The 19,721-nt window shown below is 36.7% G+C and overlaps 1 protein-coding gene across 2 annotated transcripts in view; it reads left to right on the top strand.

Annotated features, from left to right (window-relative positions):
• LRRC4C (leucine rich repeat containing 4C) overlaps nucleotides 1–19,721 on the top strand; it is a 1,337,050-nt gene that overhangs the window by 1,100,599 nt on the left and 216,730 nt on the right. For both annotated transcript variants that reach the window (XM_043909663.1, XM_043909655.1), the window contains exon 6: nucleotides 14,777–14,873. The gene's annotated coding sequence lies outside the window, so the exon portion shown is untranslated. The remainder of the gene's footprint in view (nucleotides 1–14,776; nucleotides 14,874–19,721) is intronic.

The following is a 19,721-nucleotide window of genomic DNA, read 5'->3' as shown; positions in this document are numbered from 1 at the left end:
AAGTGCATTTGATTTTTAAAGGCCACATATGTAGAGAAAACTTCATTAGAAAAACTTCTCTAGGAATTTCCTTGGTGGTCTAGTGGCTAAGACTGTGCTCCCCATGCAGGGAGTCAGAGTTTGACCCCTGGTCAGGGAATTAGATGCCATGTGCTGCAACTAGGACCTGGTACAGGAAAATAAATAATTTTTAAAAACAGAAAACATTCTCCAATGTTCATACACAAGTTAAGGCACTTGGGTCAATGCTAGTAATCCCATCTCCAACTCTACCACACAATCAACAGTAATTCATATATGTCCGTAATTCAACTGCCTCTTCTATTAATACCAAATTGTCCTAACTCATTGGCTTCAGAGAATGACACTATATTAAGAAGAAAGTAACTACAAAGTGACTGTATAGTCTATATTTGAATACTCAAATGATAATAAGCTCACTACTTTCAAAGGAAGTTATTCCACCCTTGGATAGTTTTGATGGCCTTGACACTTATTCGGACGTGAGGCTGAAATTGCATTTCCTGTCGTTACCAAATAGGGTCCTTGTTCTTTCTGTGCCTTGAGGCACACCAAATAGTTTTCACTGCGCTTTACCAGAACAACCCAGGGATCCTGATTCCTGGCCAGCATCCTGCAAGTCTGTTTCTTCTCTGCAGACTCCACACCCTCATAGCGTGGCTCATGTGACACGGTTTCAGTTGACAGCTCTGTTCCAGGTGCTTCCCTCGTCTTGTTTACATCAACCACGCGCAGTGGCATTTCAGCTCCATGCCTTTTTGCTGCTAGTCAGCACAGTGTGGGCTGTGTTCTCCCATGAAATCACGGTATGGCTAGTTTGCCCAAGTAAAACAAGGCTTAATTAAATCCTAATGTTGCACCCGGCAACTGTTATTTCACTTCCTTGTGCCACTAGCAGAATACAGAATGAAAATGTATGGAGGACAGAATCAGCCTCACTCACAGCGTAGCATTTTGTCATCATCCACAGTCTCTGTTCACTGAGCTTACTTTTTGGCTCATCATAGAAGTCTCAATTTATCTTTGCTGACAAAGAGACATATTTGTAGCAATTTTTGAGTTATGAAAGTGGCATGAAAAAGTCTTAAAATTCATTAAGGTCTCTGAATGCAAAGAAGCAATATTTAGTACAGAAAGTTTGGGGGTTTCCCCCTCATGGTGCTGTCCAGTAACCTCTTTCATATTTGTGAACTAAATTAAAACTGCTACTCTTCCAAGCCCTCCAAAAGCTAAATAGCCTATAAAATAGTCCATATTTGAATGGATATAATTTCTCTCCTATCTTTCATTTTATGACAGAAATAATCATTGTGATTATTAATCTCTGGTGAAACAAATAAACTAAAAGATTTATTTTTAAACAAGGAGTTCCCACATAGGGATTCCAGAGACTACCAGTTTTTTCAGTCTTGGCGTGAGTCGTTAGAAAATGTCCTGTACCTCAATTTTTAAATGTCAATCCGGTAGTCGACTCTTACTGCCTACCTTTGAGAAGTACAAGAGAAAATGTGATTTCACTGCTTGATAAATACATGTAGCTTGTGAACTACTTTAGTTGTCTCCAATAGTTAAAAAAAAATATGAAAACAACTGCAATATGTAGATTTCTTGTCCTATATCATCAAATTGATAACAACGTGAATGTATTCTTTTTGGCAATTCACCTCTTGCTTTCTTAACCTATTTACTGCAGATAATAGTAATGATATGCTCTGTTTATTTTGAAATTGAAAACCAAAGAGCTTAGAAAACTTCTTGGACACCAGTCTTGATTATCATGTTAAATAAGAATAGTTTAAAGTGGCTATAGGGTATTAGCTCCACTTTAGAAGAAATAACTATGACACAGAATATTGAAAGGTCTCTTTTCAAAGCTATACAGGCCACAGAAAAGTAAAATATCAAGTTTGGGTGTAAATGGTCTCATGTTAGTCCTTACTATGCAAGCTAATTTATTTTAAAATATATGTGAAATCATTTCAATTTGAGTAGTCTGTGTATAAATCCAGTTAGTATTTACATTACATGCCTATCAACATGTGTAAAGATCATGAAATTGCTTATATATGTATATATGTATGCATTGATCACATTCTTTAAAAAGAAGAATCTCAAATATATCCACAGTTAGAAATTGGAAGTATAAAATGAAATAAAATCTGATTTTCAAAGGATGTGAAGATTTCATAAATCAAATACAGAAGCAATCAAGTTTATTGTTTTTTTAATCCTTAATTTTTACAGGAGTACCAAAGTCAATATACAGTGCAGTGACCTCAGTTTTCTAAACTGCACTTGACTTTCTTGTCTGACTTACTTCACTCGGTATGACAATCTCTAGGCCCATCCATGTTGCTACAAATGGCTTTATTTCATTCTTTTCTTTCTGGCTGAGTACTGAGAAAGACAAATATCATGTGATGTCACTTGTATGTGCAACCTTTAAAAGCGGGGTACAAATTAACTTATCTATAAAACAAATATTGAGTTACAGATGTAGAAAACAAACTTATGATTAGCAGAAGGGAAGGGAAGGGAGGGACAAATTGGAAGATTGCAATTGACCTATACACACTAATATATACTAATATATATATTTTATAACTAATATATATATAATGAATAACTAATAAGGACCTCCTGGGTAGTACAGGAAGTTCTATACTCTGTAATGGCCTATATGGGAAAAGAATCTAAAAAAGAGTGAATATATGTACACATATAGATTCACTTTGCTATACACCCAAAACTAACACAACATTGCAAATCAACAATACTCCAACAAAAATTAAAATAATAAAGTGCATTTGAGATATTTTTTGTTGGTGCTTAGCAGACTAAATATCTAGGAGATATACAGACCAAAGAGAAGTTATGTAAGACTCATCTCCATCACTTGGCCTGTGCATGGCTAATTTATAAGAAGTGTTTATTAAATGAATCTCTGACTAGCAAACTGACAAATGGACTGACTGACTAAATCAATGACTACTAAAACATACTCACACACTGAACTAAGAGCTAAGAATTATGTTGAAGCTCTATAGCTTTTGATGAATATTATCTTCTTAATGATGGCAAATGAAGATAGAAGCTCTCTTCTTGATCATTCATTTTCTCCCAGAGAACACTAAAGCTCAATGAATTTGAAATAAATCTGAAACACTGACACTTTTCATTTGGTTCTTTCTACTTAGACATGAAGAAGAGTTCTTCCTATGTGAACAAGACACCTCACATGAGCCGATAGGGCATGTGCCCTCCACAAAGGATCTGTGTTAAAGTCCTGTGGTAGAAATCAGTGACTTTCTGCATATATCCGTGTAGAAGTCAGTTCAGTTCAGTGGAGTTCAGTTACTCTGTTGTGTCTGACTTTTTGCGACCCCATGGACTGCAGCACACCAGGCTTCCCTGTCCATCACCAACTCCCAGAGCTTACTCAAACTCATGTCCCTCAAGTCGGTGATACCATCTAACCATCTCATCCTCTGTCATCCCTTTCTCCTCCTGCCCTCAATCTTTCCCAGCATCAGGGTCTTTTCCAATGAGTCAGTTCTTCGCATCAGGTGGCCAAAGTATTGGAGCTTCAGCTTCAGCATCAGTCCTTCCAATGAATATTCAGAACTGATTTCCTTTAGGATGGACTGGTTTGATCTCTTTGCAGTCTAAGGGACTCTCAAGAGTTTTCTCTGATACCACAGTTCAAAAGCAACAATTCTTCGGCACTCAGCTTTCTTTATGGTCCAACTCTCACATCATTACATGACTACTGAAAAAACCATAGCTTTGACTAGATGGACATTTGTCAGCAGAGTAGTGTCTCTATTTTTCAATATGCTGTCTAAGACTTCTAGAGCTAACACCAAAACAAAAGATGTCCTTTTCATCATAGGGGACTGGAATGCAAAAGTAGGAAGTCAAGAGATACCTGGAGTAACAGGCAAGTTTGGCCTTGGGATACAAAATGAAGCAAGGCAAAAGTTAACAGATTTTTGTCAAGAGAACACACTGGTCATAGCAAACACCCTCTTCCAACAACACAAGAGAAGACTCTATACCTGGACATCACATGATGGTCAATACCAAATCAGATTGATTATATTTTTTTGCAGCCAAATATGGAGAAGCTCTATACGTCAGCAAAAACAAGACTTGGAGCTTACTGTGGCTCAGACCATGAACTCCTTATTGCAAAATTCAGACTTAAATTGAAGAAAGTAGGGAAAACCTCTAGACCTTTCAGGTATGACTTAAATCAAATCCCTTACTATTATACAGTGGAAGTGATAAATAGATTAAAGGGATTAGATTTGATAGTGTGCCTGAAGATCTATGGATGGAGTTTCATGACATTGTACAGGAAGCAGTGATCAGGACCATCCCCAAGAAAAAGAAATGTAAAAAGGCAAAATGGCTGTCTGAGGAGGCCTCGCAAATAGCTGAGGAAAGAAAAGAAATGAAATGCAAAGGAGAACACTACCTGGGCTGAGATGACAGGGAAGCCAGGCTCAGATATGGCTGATTCATATCAATGTATGACCAAAAATAAATAAATAAATAAATAGTTCAAAAAAAAAAATGCAAAGGAGAAAAGGAAAGATATATCCATCTGAATGCAGAGTTCCAAAGAATAGCAAGGAGAGATAAGAAAGCCTTCCTCAGGGATCAGTGCAAAGAAATAGAGGAAAACAATAGAATGGGAAAGATTAGAGATCTCTTCAAGAAAACTAGTGATACCAAAGGAACATTTCATGCAAAGATGGGCACAAAAAGGACAGAAATGGTACAGACTTAATAGAAGCAGAAGATATTAAAAAGAAGTGGCAAGAATACACAGAGGAACTGTACAAAAAAGATCTTAATGACCCAAATAAACACAATGGTGTGATCACTCACCTAGAGCCAGATATCCTGGAATGTGAAGCCAAGTGGGCCTTAGAAAGAATCACTACAAACAAAGCTAGTGGAGGTGATGGAATTCCTGTTGAGCTAGTTCAAATCCTAAAAGATACTGCTGCTGAAGTGCTGCATCCAATATGCCAGCAAATTTGGAAAACTCAGCAGTGACCACAGGACTGGAAAAGATCAGTTTTCATTCCAATCCCAAAGAAAGGCAATGCCAAAGAATGTTCAAACTACCACACAATTGCACTCATCTCACACACTAGCAAAGTAATGTGGAAGTCAGCAGAAGGCTTATGATATGTTTTCCTCTGCTGTTGCTATAGACACCCCTTGGAGCAAAGCTTACCTCCAGCATAGACCTTCTCTATTAGCCACATTCAGCATTGAAGATTTCTCACCAGCTGCCTCAAATCTGGGAGTGTTTCTTTATCCTATTTGTCACTTCCAAACCACATGCAAATCCTACTTAGCTTCCTTCCAAAAAAAATGTCTCCAAGTCCATCCACATTTCTCACATCCATTTCTATCATGAGTCTAAACTTTTATCCCTCTTGCCTGGATTTTTGCAGTGTTCCTCAACTTTCCTCCCTGTACCCAGTCATATCTTTACAATCTATTTTCTACACATTGCTTAATATCATCTTTAAAAATGTAAAGCAGATCAGATTCTCTTATATATCTTACATGTTCTCTATTACACTGAGAATTCAATCCAAAAATATCATCAGGAGCTAAAAGTCCCTGCATTTTTCCTTCTTGTCTACCTCTCCAATGTCAATTTCTAACAGTATCTTTCTTATCACACTCAGAAGGCAACAGTTTCTTGTTTTTTCCTTGGACAGGCTAAGTGTTGCAAATTGATCTAAGTTGTTTTGGTCCTGAGCAACATATATGCACTGGATTCCTTGCTTTGAGAGATAGTAGCAGGCAAAGAAGCCTGAGCTGAATAAGGATTAGCTCTCCTTTCAGTACTAAGTAAGAGCAAATCAAAGTCACTGACCTGATTTTGCCAAGCAAGCAAATGTTTATTAGATGTGCACGCTTGCTTTAGTGAGTAAGCACAAAAGAGTTCTAAAAATGCTACTAAGTGCCACATTTTGTTCTTTTAGGTGTTCTGAATGCCACCTTTCAGCAGATAGCAATCCAGAGGCAGAGTTAGTATATCCTTTTAGTTGAATCAGCCAGTGAAATGTTCTAACTCATGGCTTAGCAGTGAACAATTTATGCATCAGTCCTCAGGTATATAATCTGACATAAGAATGTAAGGTTCATGTTTCATTCAATTCTAAAACCATAATAATAAAGACAAAGTTTTAAAAATGGATGAGGGGTGTTCCCAAAATATGTAGGTCAACTTACATATCATGAATATCTTTAATTTCACTAGTAAAGGCCCGTTTTTATAAATTTTTAATGCAAAGTATCAAGACATTTATTTGCCAATAAACACCAGTTTACTTATTTCTAATAATTGTGATAATTAGCTGATGATCTTGTGTTGATAAAGAGATTTTAAAAAAAAGAAAGTTTTGGTAGCTATCTTTGGAGTGTGAAATTTCTTATATAATTCTAGCTGATGACCTTTGGATTATGGGTTACTGATTGAAACAGATAGCCCCTTTTATTCCTGGAGTCAAATTTTAAGGAACTGAGACATATAATATACTATCTACACTGAAGTAATATCTGTTATTTGAAAACATGTAAACATTATTTCAAGAATTTTCCAAGTGTTGTTGTCACTGTCTAGGAAATGGTATAAAAACACCCTTCCTAAAGCTCTACACATACCAGCTCTTATCATTCTTCAGGCTAAAGCCCAAATGTCACCCTTTCAAAGAGTCTTTTCCTGACCAAGCTATCCAAAGAATTAGTAACAGTAAGCATAGAACAGTAATGATAACCACAACTAAAATAATTTTGAGCATTTCTATGTGTCAAGTACTAGTCTAATCACTGTATATTTATTCTCTAATTTAATCCTCACAGAAAGCCTATGGATTAGAATATTTACCTTCATTTTACAGATGAGGAAATGAAACAAAGACTCTTGCCAACAGAAGATAATGAGGAAGTGGCAGAGGTGGAATTTGAATCTAGTGAGTCTCAGTCCAGTGTTCACCCCATTGACCGTTAAGAAACACTACCTGACCCCATCCTAGTATGTTAACATCATCCTGTTCATTTCTTAATAGTTTTTCCATAATCTGTAAATGTTTTTATTTAACTCTTTTTTTCCTCATCTCTCACCAAAATGTAATTTCTTCAGGGCAAATAATAATGGCTGGCTTATTCATTAGTCTATCACAGAATCTAATACATATCCTGGAACATAGTTGGTGTTCAACAAATATAGTTTTGCAAAAAAGAATAAGAGTGGTAGAACACAGGGAAAGCATTGCAAAGTCTCTCTCTCTCCTTGACCCATATCACTCCAGAGTCAAAAGAAAGCCATGAAGGTTGGCATTGCTGAGTCTTTCTGACATTCCCAGCTACCTGTCTTGCATCTGTTATCACATGAACTCAATCAAGGACTTGCTGTGGCCTCTTTTGACATCTGACAATGTTGTGGAGAAGGAACTGCTACATTCCATCCATCTCTACAATATTGCCAGAGCAGTAGTTCTTAAACCAAGTCCACTTAAACGCATCAGAATCCTATATAATTCAATAAGACAAGAAAACATAAATAAAAGGTATACAGACTAGGGAGAAAGAAATAAAACTTTCTTTGTTCACAGATGACATCATTGTCTGTATAGAAAATCTGGAGGAATCAACAAAAACCTCTCAGAGTAAGTGAGCATAGCAAAGTTGTAGGATATAAAGTTAATACACAAAGTTAGTCTCTTTCCCATATATCAGCAATAAACAAATAGAATTTGATGTTAACAACATATTGCTTTTTATATTGGGTCAACCAAAAAATCCATTCAGGTTTTTTGTAATATGTTATGGAAAAACTTGAATGAACTTTTTGGTCAACCCAGTATTAGCACCACAAAAAATGAAATACATTTAAACCTAACAGAATGTGTATAAGATATACATGAGGAGAACTACAAAATTTTGGCAAAAGTTATCAAGGAAGAAGTAAATATATGGAGAAATATTTCACGTTCATGAATAGAAGACTCCATAATGTCAAGATGTCAATTCTTCCCAATTTAATCTATAGATTCAGTGACAATTCTGATTAAAAAAATATACCAGCAAGTTACATGACAAACAATCATAACGTTTATTTGTTGTTGCTTTAAGGGCTTCCCTGGTAGCTCAGCTGGTAAAGAATCCGTCTATAATGCAGGAGACCCTGGTTCGATCCCTGGGTCAGGAAGATCCCCTGGAGAAGGGAACCTCTACCCATTCCAGTATTATGGCCTGGAGAATTTGGGTCACAAAAAGTCAGACATGATTGAGCAACTTCCAATTTCACTAATCCCTAAGATGTCCGACTCTTGTGACCACATGGACTATAGCCCACCAGGCTCCTCTGTCCATAGGATTTCACAGGCAAGAATACTAGAGCGGATTGCTGTTTCATTCTCCAGGGGATCTTCCCAAACCAGGGATCAAACCTGCATGTGCTACATTGCAGGAGAGCCGCTGGGAAGTCCCTCTAAAATTTACACGGAGAGGCAAAATATTGAAGGAGACAAACAAAGTCAGAGGACTGACAATACTAGACTTCAAGACTTACTGTAAATCTACAGGAATCAAGACAGTGAAGCTCTTGGTGAAAGAACGGACAAATATATCACTGCAACAGTATAAAGAGTCTAGAAAAAGACTCACATAGCCCTTGACAAAGAAGCAAAGGCAATACAATGGAGCAAAGACAGTCTTTTCAACAAATCATGCTGAAACAAGTAGACATTCACAATGCAAGAAAAGAAAAGAAAGAAAATAAAAAAGAATCTAGACACAAACTTTATACCTTTCACAAAAATTAACTCAAAATGCACCATAGGCCTAAATATAAAATGCAAAAGTATAAAACTGCTAATATACAAGAAATTCCAGATGATATTGGCCATGGAAATGAGTATTTAGTCATGCCACCAAAGGTATAATCCATGAATGAAATAGTTGATAAAGTTTATTAAAATTTTAAAAAAGTCTACTATGTGAAAGACACTGTCAAGAGAATGAGAAGAAGGGGAGAAAATGTTTGCAGAAGACACATCTGATAATGGACAGTTATCTAAAATGTGTAACTTGTGAAATTCAACAATAAGAAAACAAACAACCCCATTAAAAATTGGCCAAAGACCCAACAGACACTTCACCAAAGAAGATATACTAATAATGAATAAATACGTGAAGAGATGTTCCACATCATATGTCATTAAGGAAATTCAAATTAAAACAGTAACAACATATTACTACACACCTATCAGAATGGTCAAAATTAAAAATATTGACAATACCAAATGTTGGTGAGGATGTGGAGCAATAGGAAATCTCATTCATTGCTGGTGAGAATGCATTATTGTGCAGGTATTTTGGAAGACAGTTTGGTGATTTCTTATAAAACTGAATATACTCTTATCATATGATTCAGCAATTAAGTTTCTTGGCATTCACCCAAAGGTGTTGAAAACTTATGTCTGCAAACACTTGCACATGGATGTTTATAGAAGAAAATGAAAGAGAGAAATTGAAGTAGCTCAGTCATGTCCGACTCTTTGCGACACCATGGACTGCAGCCTGCATCCTCCTCCATCCTGCAGACTCCTCCATCCATGGAATTTTCCAATCAAGGATACTAAAGTGGGTTGTCATTTCCTTCTCCAGGGGATGTTCCCGACCCAGGGATAGAACCCAGGTCTCCCACACTGCAGGTAGACTCTTTACCATTTGAGCCACCAGGGAAGCTTTTATAGGGAAGTTTATAGAAGATTTAGTCATAATTACCAAAACTTGGAGGCAACCAAGATGTCCTTCAATGTAAATAAACTGCTGTACATCTAGAGAATGGAATATTATTCAGTACTAAAAAGAGATGACTTATCAAGCCATAAATAAAACATGGAGAAACTTGAATGCATATTATTAAGTGAAAGAAGCCAATCTTAAAAGACTGTGTACGATACGATTCCAACTATTTGACATTCTGGAAAAAGTCAAAACAAAGGAGACAATAAAAAAAGTCATTTTTGCCCTGTGTCAGGGGGGAGGGGAGAGGGATGCACAGATGGAGCATGGAAGATGTTTAAGGCAGTTAAACTACTCTGTATGATACTACAGTGGATGATACTATAATGGTTGATACAAGTCAGTATGTGTACATGTATGCTCAGTTGTATTGTGTCCAACTCTTTGAGACCCTATGGACTGTAGTTTGCCAGACTCCTCTGTCCATGGAATTTTCCAGGCATGAATACTGGAGTGGGTTGCTATGTCCTCCTCTAGGGGATCTTCCTGACCCAAGGATTGAGCCCAGATCTGTGTCTTCTGCGTTGGCAGGCGGGTTCTTTACCACTGGGCCACCTGTGGAGCTCTACATGTCAGCATACTTTTGTCTAAACCCATAAAATGTGTGAAACGTTTGTCTAAAACCCATAAAAAAGAGTGAACTCTGATGCAAACTATAAACTTCGGGTGATAAAGACGTGTCAATGTAGGGTCATTAATTATAACAAATGTATCACAGTTGTGGGGGATGTCTATAGTGCGGGAGGTTTTTCATGTTTAGGGGTAGGAAAAATAGGGGAACCCTGTATTTCTCAGTGAACTTTAAACTTCTCTACAAGCTTATTAAAACAAAAATACAACAGACCATCTATATCATTTTAAGAATTTTTTTCCCACTTCTCAGCGTGGCATGTAAGATATCTCATGAGCTTGTCCATGCCTAACCATGCATGTTAATCCCTGACAACCACAGTTCTTTGTGTGTATGTGTATACACACACACACACGTGCACATGCACACACACAAACACATCCTTGCCCCACCTTTCTTGCTAATCATTCAGAACTTCTTGTTCATTGAAGCAAAGTATCAAGGTTTTTTCTAGATTGTCTCCTCAGAGTGGTGAGAGTTTCTACCTCTATTTCTTTGTCTAATTCTAACCTGTCTTTCAAGTCTTGTTTCTTCAGAAAGATGTTCTTCATTCTCTTCCAATATAATTCAAATGCCTCTAATTGCATCCACTATGTACCTTCTTTTATCATAGAAGATGGTAGAGTATCCTAAAATTGTTTATATACTTATATACGTGACTATATCCTTCAGTAGATGATGAGTTCCTTGAAGAAGAATCTGTTTTGTTTTAGCATAGTTCTATGCCCATCGGTGGTGGTCTAGAAATATCTGTCAGATAAACGAATGGAGACCAGGGGGTGTGGAGTAAGCTCCAATCTTAGAGCATTCCCAGACTTGACAACTGTGTATGGCAACCTGCCTTTCAGGGAAAGTGTGTGTAGTTGCTGGAAGCATTTTATGTCTTTAGTGGAGAGGGCCAATTTCATTCCCTGGTGATGTCAATATGGCAGCTTTCACCAGCCTGAAAGTCCTCTGGCACTGAAAACACATAAAGTCTGGAAGCTGTTTATGAGACTCAGAAGGTGAGTCAACAGACCCTGTTCCAAGTTGGCAAGAAGGAACATAGTCCTAAACAGCTAAAACTCCATAATTCACATTGAGCTTCTCATTAATTTAAATGTTAATGTAAATTTAAAACATGTTGTATTGATTTGGAACTATTTTTGTATGAATATTGCATAACTGAGCTCTGTAGCAGCAGAATCCAAATGGACATCTCTTCACACCAACTTATAATTAAGAAAAAAATGAGGCTTCCTCTTTTTCTCTCTCTTGTTTTGTCATGTAAGATCATTTATTTTAGTTATAAGGTCTAATTATGAGAACCTCTGGCTTTGAGTGCAACTGATTTGGACAGTCCTCAGCAAAAAGATCAAATTCTGAATCTATTATTTCAGAATATTGCACACGTAATTTCAAATATATATGGAGATCGGTGTCTTTTCCATTTCACTGAAGAGAAACCTAAAGTCTCTGTGATCATGCTGGTGATTGCAGTCAATTTTCTTAATTCTTCATCCAGAGTCCCCTTTCATTGGGATATTTCTTTATTTAAAAGGAAAACACATTTTTCAAAGGATGTCTTAAGACATCACATAAGAGAAATAATGCTGCTGATGACAATGATGATGAAAATTTTTGTATATGCTTTCTTAGTCTGTGCTAGATCCTGATAAAAAGTCTTTTAAAACAACGTCTCACTTAGTCCCCAAAGCACCACAGAGGGGGGCTTCTCTCTTTACCCTATTTTACAGATTAGGAAACTGTCCCGGAAAGAGAATGTCACTTTCCTAAAGTTCCACAAACAGAAAGGGATGTTGCTGGCCCTAGGAGTCATGCTGGTTTCACCTCAAAGTCTTTTTCATGAGCAGTGTGCTGAATCTTAAATCACACAGTGGGATCGATACATACAGACCTGGAATAATGGATTTCTTTTTGAAGCGATGCATATGAACGTGTAATTAAGGATTTGGTGTTGCAGTGGAGAAGTTGGGGGGATGGATGAAATCCAGAGGCCTGGCTCCTAGTTCCTAAACACCTTGTATCTTATTTCCTTCACCTACACACTATGAAATTTGAACTAACTGATTAGCGAGGCCTCTTCCAGCCCCACGTTCTGTGAATTTGTGTAATGATATGATTCATTTTGTTCTAATCAACAAACCCGCTGCCTGCTCCTTCCCTTCACAAACACCCACTCCAGAGTTTCTTCACATCTGATGCCTCTGCCCTTACAGGCAGCCACACCTAGATCAGTTCTCTGTAGCCACGTGCATACAAAGGAAACATTCTGCTTGCAACACATTTCTTTGAAACCTGCTAAATGCCAGGCGGAAAACTTAGGCTAAGATGGAGAAAGCAGCATTTTGTTCCCATGAACATAGAAATGAAATACAAAAACCATAGTCCTAGAGAGAAATCAGACAAGACCTCTATATGTCAAGAGATAAATATTAGCAGTGCATTCAGAGGCTCCGATAATAACAGACAAAGAAGCTACTGAAATTAAATATCTACTGGCCTAGGCGTAGCCAACAAGGTCGCAGAGCTAGAATACTTAGCATAGTAAGGACTATAGGCCCTGGGATCACACAGACCTGCTAACTCTACCACTTACTATCTCTTTCTGGGCAATTAACTCCTGCCTCAGTTTCTTCACCTATAAAATGAGAAACATCAATCAAAAATTTCAGGATACATAGTGTACTTGTAAGGCTTAATCTATAAAATAAAGAGTTTAAATTATATCTGTTACTTTAATAACAACAACAACAAAAAAAGTTCATGGCTTAGTTTTTAAATTTTCCTTATAAATAATAATGTCAGTTATTACTCAATTCTCAATTTTAGTAATTATTTTGTTTTTGCAGGACAATGATACATGAAACATCAATTAAATATGAATATTTCTCCCCAAAATATTTTTTCCTCTGGAAGATATCTGACAGGGATGGAGGGAACATGTGATATAATGTCAAATTCTGTAAGCTATCTTACAAGTAGCCTTTAGTTTTCCCAGTTTCTAGAGAATTCAGATTTCTTTCTCTCAATGTTAGAATAGCAGGAAGACAGACAGCTAAATCACTGGCCCCAGAGGATTATGAATCCTGTGAATTAAAAATTCAATTTTGTTAAGCTCCATGAGATACACTGTTGATTTACTCAATAGAAAAACCTGAAAATAATTGATTACAGTCAACTTTGTATCATTTACTTACAAGTAACTAATTGTCCAGCAGAGATAGAAGCCAATAATTGAGTACCTGGAATAAATTTTTGAAAAATTTATCTAAACTTTATCTAAAAAAAAAAAAAAAACTTTATCTAAGCATGAGGGGTTTGCAACCATAAATTCTATCTGACCATTCTACCTACATCACACCACATCCTCAGAAGGAAAATTATCATAGGATTTGAAAGATGGGAGGGGACTTGGAGGCAATTCTGCACAAAGCTCTTAATTTCATACATGGAGAGATAAAGACTCAGAGAAGTTTGGATACTTGCCCAAAATTTCCTAGCTAATTATAGTAGGGTTATGAATTGAATCTAGTTCTGATTATTAGTCCAATGCCAATGTTTACTTATTTTCTTTGTTATATCAAACAAAAATCTGTAAATTACAGTGTGTATTTTCTAGGCTTTTTTTTAATGTCCATTTGGCTATTAGGGTTAAGATAAACAGATAATCATCTCTGTTGTTCTGAGCTCATGTCAGGGGATGAGGTAAGAGTCAGAAGTCTCTTGGGACATCCCTGGTGGTCCAGGGGCTAAGACTCTGCACCCCCAGAGCAAGGGGCCTGGATTTGATCACTGGTCAGGGAACTGGATTCCACATGCTACAACTAAGAGTTTGCATACAATCAAAGATTTCATATGCAGCAACAGAGATCAAAGAACTTGCATACTACAGCTAGGACCCAGCACAGGCAAATAAATAAATACATTTTTTTTAAAGTAAGTTTTTCAAGATTTATGTACAAAAATTTATTCATAGATAAAAACTTCTTCAGTGAAATACATATGATACGTGACACACTTCAATAATAGAATGCAAGGACCCTTGACAAAGGAAAGAAAAACTGTCAAATTTAGAGATGGGTAAGCTAAAGCAAATATCTATGTCTGTATCTGCACCTATATGTTGACGTTTATATCAATGTCTATCTATATTAAAAAGATGAATGACTAAATAAATTCTATTGGGGGAGTATGACAAGCTGGCATATCTAACCCTCAATTTGTTCTCAATTTCACAGTATGATTTAAACATATGATATTTATGTTATCTTCCTCCAGGTATGAAAGAAACATTATCTACAGAAATCCAGAATACTTCTTTAACCTCTTTGGATTTTCTCAGGAAGATCAGGACCTGTGGAGAACTTTTGATAAGGTAGGTTCCAGGTACCACTAACTGCTTTCTTGCAGCTTTCATTTTAGCTTACAAAGTTGAGGGAAAAAGTGATGTTCTAGAAGTCAAAAGAGTAAAGAAATGGAGAGCCAGATTCCACTTACTATAAACGATACAGTTAATATCTGAGAATGTTGTTTCAGTTCAGTTCAGTCACTCAGTCATGTCCAACACTTTGCAACCCCATGGACTGCAGCATGCCAGGCTTCCCTGTCTATCACCAACTCCCAGAGCTTACTCAAACTCATGTCCATAGAGTCAGTGATGCCATCCAACCATCTCATCCTCTGTCATCCCCTTCTCCTCCTTCCTTCAATCTTTGCTAGCATCAGGGTCTTTTCCAATGAGTCAGTTCTTCACATCAGGTGGCCAAAGTATTGGAGCTTCCGCTTCAGCGTCAGTCCTTCCAATGAATATTCAGGACTGATTTCCTTTAAGATTGACTGGTTTGATCTTGCAGTCTAAGGGACTCTCAAGAGTGTTCTCCAACACCACAGTTCAAAAGCATCAATTCTTCAGTGCTCATCTTTCTTTATAGTCCAAGTCTCATGTCCATACATGACTACTGGAAAAACCATAGCTTTGGCTAGATGGACCTTTGTTGGCAAAATAATGTCTCTGCTTTTTAATATGCTATCTAGGTTGGTCATAGCTTTTCTTCCAAGGAGCAAGCATCTTTTAATTTCATGGCTGCAGTCACTATCTGCAGTCATTTTGGAGCCCAAGAAAATCAAGTCTGCCACTGTTTCCACTGTTTCCCCATCTATTTGCTGTGAAGTGATGGGGCCAGATGCCATGACCTTAGTTTTCTGAATGTTGAGCTTTAAGACAGGTTTTTCACTCTCCTCTTTCACTTTCATCAAGAGGCTTTTTAGTTCTTCTTCACTTTCTGCCTTAAGGCTGCTGTCATCTGCATAGTTGAGGTTATTGCTATTTCTCCTGGCAATCTTGATTTCAGCTTGTGCTTCAGCCAGCCTGTCATTTCACATGATGTACTCTGCATAGAAGTTAAATAAGCAGGGTGACAGTATACAGCCTTAAGGTACTCCTTTCCTGAATTGGAGCTAGTCTGCTTTTCCGTGTCCAGGTCTAACTGTTGTTTCTTGACCTGCATACAGATTTCTCAGGAGGCAGGTAAAATGATCTGGTATTCCCATCTCTTTCAGAATTTTCTACAGTTTGTTGTGATCCACACAGTCAATGGCTCTGGCGTAGTCAATAATGCAATAGATGTTTTTCTGAAACTCTCTTACTGTTTTGGTGATCCAATGGATGGTGGCAATTTGATCTCTGGTTCCTCTGCCTTTTCTAAATCCAGCTTGAACATCTGGAGGTTCATGGATCACATACTGTTGAAGCCTGGCTTGGAGAATTTTGAGCCTTGTTTTGCTACTGTTTAAGATGAGGGCCATCGTGCAGTAGTTTGAGCATTCTTTGGCTTGCCTTTCTTTGGGATTGAAATGAAACCTGACCTTTTCCAGTCCTGTGGCCACTGCTGAGTTTTCCAAATTTGCTGGCATATTGAGTGCAGCACTTTCACAGCATCATCTTTTAGGATTTGAAAGAGTTCAACTGGAATTCTATCACCTTCACTAGCTTTGTTCATAGTGATGCTTCCTAAGGCCCACTTGACTTCTTCTAGCATGTCTGGCTAGAAGTGAGTGATCACACCATCTTGGTTATTTGGGTCATTAAGATCTTTTTTGTATAGTTCTTCTGTGTATTCTTGCCACCTCTTCTTAATAGCTTCTATTAGGTCCACACAATTTCTGTCCTTTATTGTGCCCATCTTTGCATGAAATGTTCCCTTGGTATCCGTAATTTTCTTGAAGAGATTTCAAGTCTTTCCCATTCTATTGTTTTCCTCTATTTCTTTGCATTGATGAAATGTTTGTGCTGATTTCTTTGCACTGAGGATCAAGGTTGTTTCATTGTGCAGCTAACATTCCTAACATTTAACCCCGCCATTGAATAGATTTACCCATCCATCCAGGAAGTCCAGGGCAACTGCAGGATCCCCTGACATGATGGCCTGCCCTATAAAATTTCCATTGTGGAGTAGCAGGCATGAGTGCATCTGTAAATATCCCATCCTATAGAGGAAAGTGAAAGACTGTGTTAAAGTACAACTGATAAAATCTGGCTCCCCAATTCACCAATCACATAAGCAATTCTAATGACCAAAGAAAAGAAATGAGTAAAGAGAAGTCAGAATAGCTAAGATAATGGAGTTTTTTTTTTTTTTTTTTCAACATGGAGAAATAAAGTAGAAATGCAGAATAATTATCCTTCCCTAATACTATTGAAAAATATGAGAATCCTGCTAAGAAAAGGAAAGGCTCTTCAAAGTTTGCAAGAGGATTTTGTTAACCTAGGGGCGCACTCAGAGAATCCCTCCTGAGTGATGGAGGTAGCCACAGCATTGCGATGGAGAAGCTTGCTCTAAGAATCAAGCCAGATTCTAAACAGAAATTTTGCCAACTGCCTAGTAGACATCATGTATTATCAGAAGCACAACAGACGCATCTGTATTATCATAGAGCAAATATGATAGACTGTTGGCATATGTGGTTTTAGCTATTTCTAAAAAGTCCATTACATGCATATAGTAATTTAAAAATTTTTAAGCATACTCTTTAATAATTCTGTGAAGATGGTATGAGGGAAACAGTTTATCCAGGTAGTAAGTGAGCTTAGCTACTTTTCAGTAGACTTGTCACAATGGGAATTGTAATCATAATTTAATATATCATCTGTGTCTCTTGGATGTATTTGCTGGTAAAAATAAAACCAAGGAAAGGGAATTTCTTGAAAGTACAGGGGAAAAAATCATAAGCTTGAAGAAAAGTAAATAATAGACTTAGTATAGGGCCATAAACCAAAACAAGTATCTATAGAAGGTCTTAGCAGCAGTATCCACCTAATATTTTCAATTGGATGGTGCTTCTAGAATGAACAAATCCTGTTCTTTTAATATTGATATTTCCTCATCGGAGACTCAAGATCATGCAAGAAAAATTTTGATTTAGTTTGGTCATGCAATTTGGTCAAATTTTAGTGATTTGTCCTACCCTTGGTTACATAGGAATAGCAAAAGAGTCCATAATGGATTGGACAATTTTATCTTCAATGATGGAACAGTGATCATGTGGATTTGCCACTCCACCAAGATTACATATCATGGAGAATAATTAATCATGACTAATTAACAATAATCAAATATGAGATAGGACTATCCTCCAGATGAAGGAGTCTATATTTAGTAATATTTATTACATACCACCTTATAGCACAAAGGGTGTATCACCTATTACCATGGGTAATTACACAAATGTATGTGCTATAGTGACATTTAGAAAGTTGATTATTAGCAAATGTCTCTTGGGTATATGCTTAAAAAAGGTCAAGGGACTACCAGATTGATCAACCTTTTAACTTGACACTCAAAGTTGTATTTCTGCAAGTTTTATGTCAGCTTGAATGTATGACATCAAATAGTTCCCCCAAAATATATTATGCTTAAAGAGAGAACAGGACAAGTAAGGACATATAAAAATGAAATTTACTGGGGTACCCAAATCTAAGAATCTTTCACAAACAAAAAACCTTTAAAGAGGGATAAAGAAGTCCTAGGTCAGTAAGGCTTCCTATTCCAGGAAGAAACAAATGCAAATCTTATTTTAGAACCCTAATTTAACACCTCAAGATTCTTCCAGATTAAGTTCAACCAAAGATGTACTCACTGTTGATATTTAATAAATGTTAGTTGAAAAAAAAGATTGAATGAATAATCAATTTTCAATATATTAGACAATTTTTCAAAATATACATTTTTAACCATCTGTTTTTAAATGAGTCAATACCAATTTTCTCCCCTTTCTCAATATCTTCAAGGCCTTTATAACATCATGCTTTTAGCATAGTATTAGGAAACCAAAATGAAAAAACATAAGACAAAAAGACACAGGTAACTTAAGAGGAAACTACTATCCATCCCTGATAGATTTATCTTAAAGAATTTATCTCAGAAGTTCAAAGCTACCTGATTCCTGGGCACCAATAAATCACAGCAAAATAAAATTAGATTATAGTGGTAGCATTCTAATTTTAATTTTATCTTGAGATTTGTGAAGTTTCTAATCAGATTTTGAGTCAGCTAGTAAAATGAATGGATAACGAGTTCCATAGGAATTTTGAGTATTTAGGGACATTTTCCAAGAATCTTTTGCAAAAACATATTAAAAATCTTACGGGAGGGTAGAAAATCCAACTGTTCCTTTGATTAACTACCACAGCTCTTCCCTACGTATTATATATAAACTCTGTCATGCAGACTTTTGTCCCATTTGGAAATGTTTTTAAGAACTGGCCTACCAGTACTCATTTCTGATTTCTCCTTGCTAATAGAAGGACTGAGAATTATTGTCTTCTGAAAGGTAGTTGTATGAACAGGGCAACAGATTGGAACAAGTAAAGTTCCAAATATCCTTGGCAGGTTTGTGATTCATATACAAAAAGTAGATATCTACATGGTTTAAGTTACAGTGGCTGTTCCTTGATGATTGGCATTTTTATTTAGGAACAGATAGAATTCCTCTTATTCCTGGAAATATATCTATAAATTACATCTCCCATGTCTAAAATTTCAAGTGAAACAATATTATTGCCCCAAACTAAAGAGAACTAAAAGGATATTTGCTATTATCACATCAATGGGAATTTTTGGATAAAAAGTACATCGTTTTTTGTCTTTTGTTTTCCAGTTGGGGTTGTCTCTTTGGGCAGTATTGGTCGTGACTGAAATAGTTATTAGATCTGACTCACAGAGTT

This window comes from Cervus elaphus, chromosome 1 (genome assembly GCF_910594005.1).
Source record: "Cervus elaphus chromosome 1, mCerEla1.1, whole genome shotgun sequence".
NCBI lineage: Eukaryota > Metazoa > Chordata > Mammalia > Artiodactyla > Cervidae > Cervus > Cervus elaphus.
Note: the sequence above shows the minus strand (reverse complement) of the source record. Positions and strands in the feature narration are given on the sequence as shown.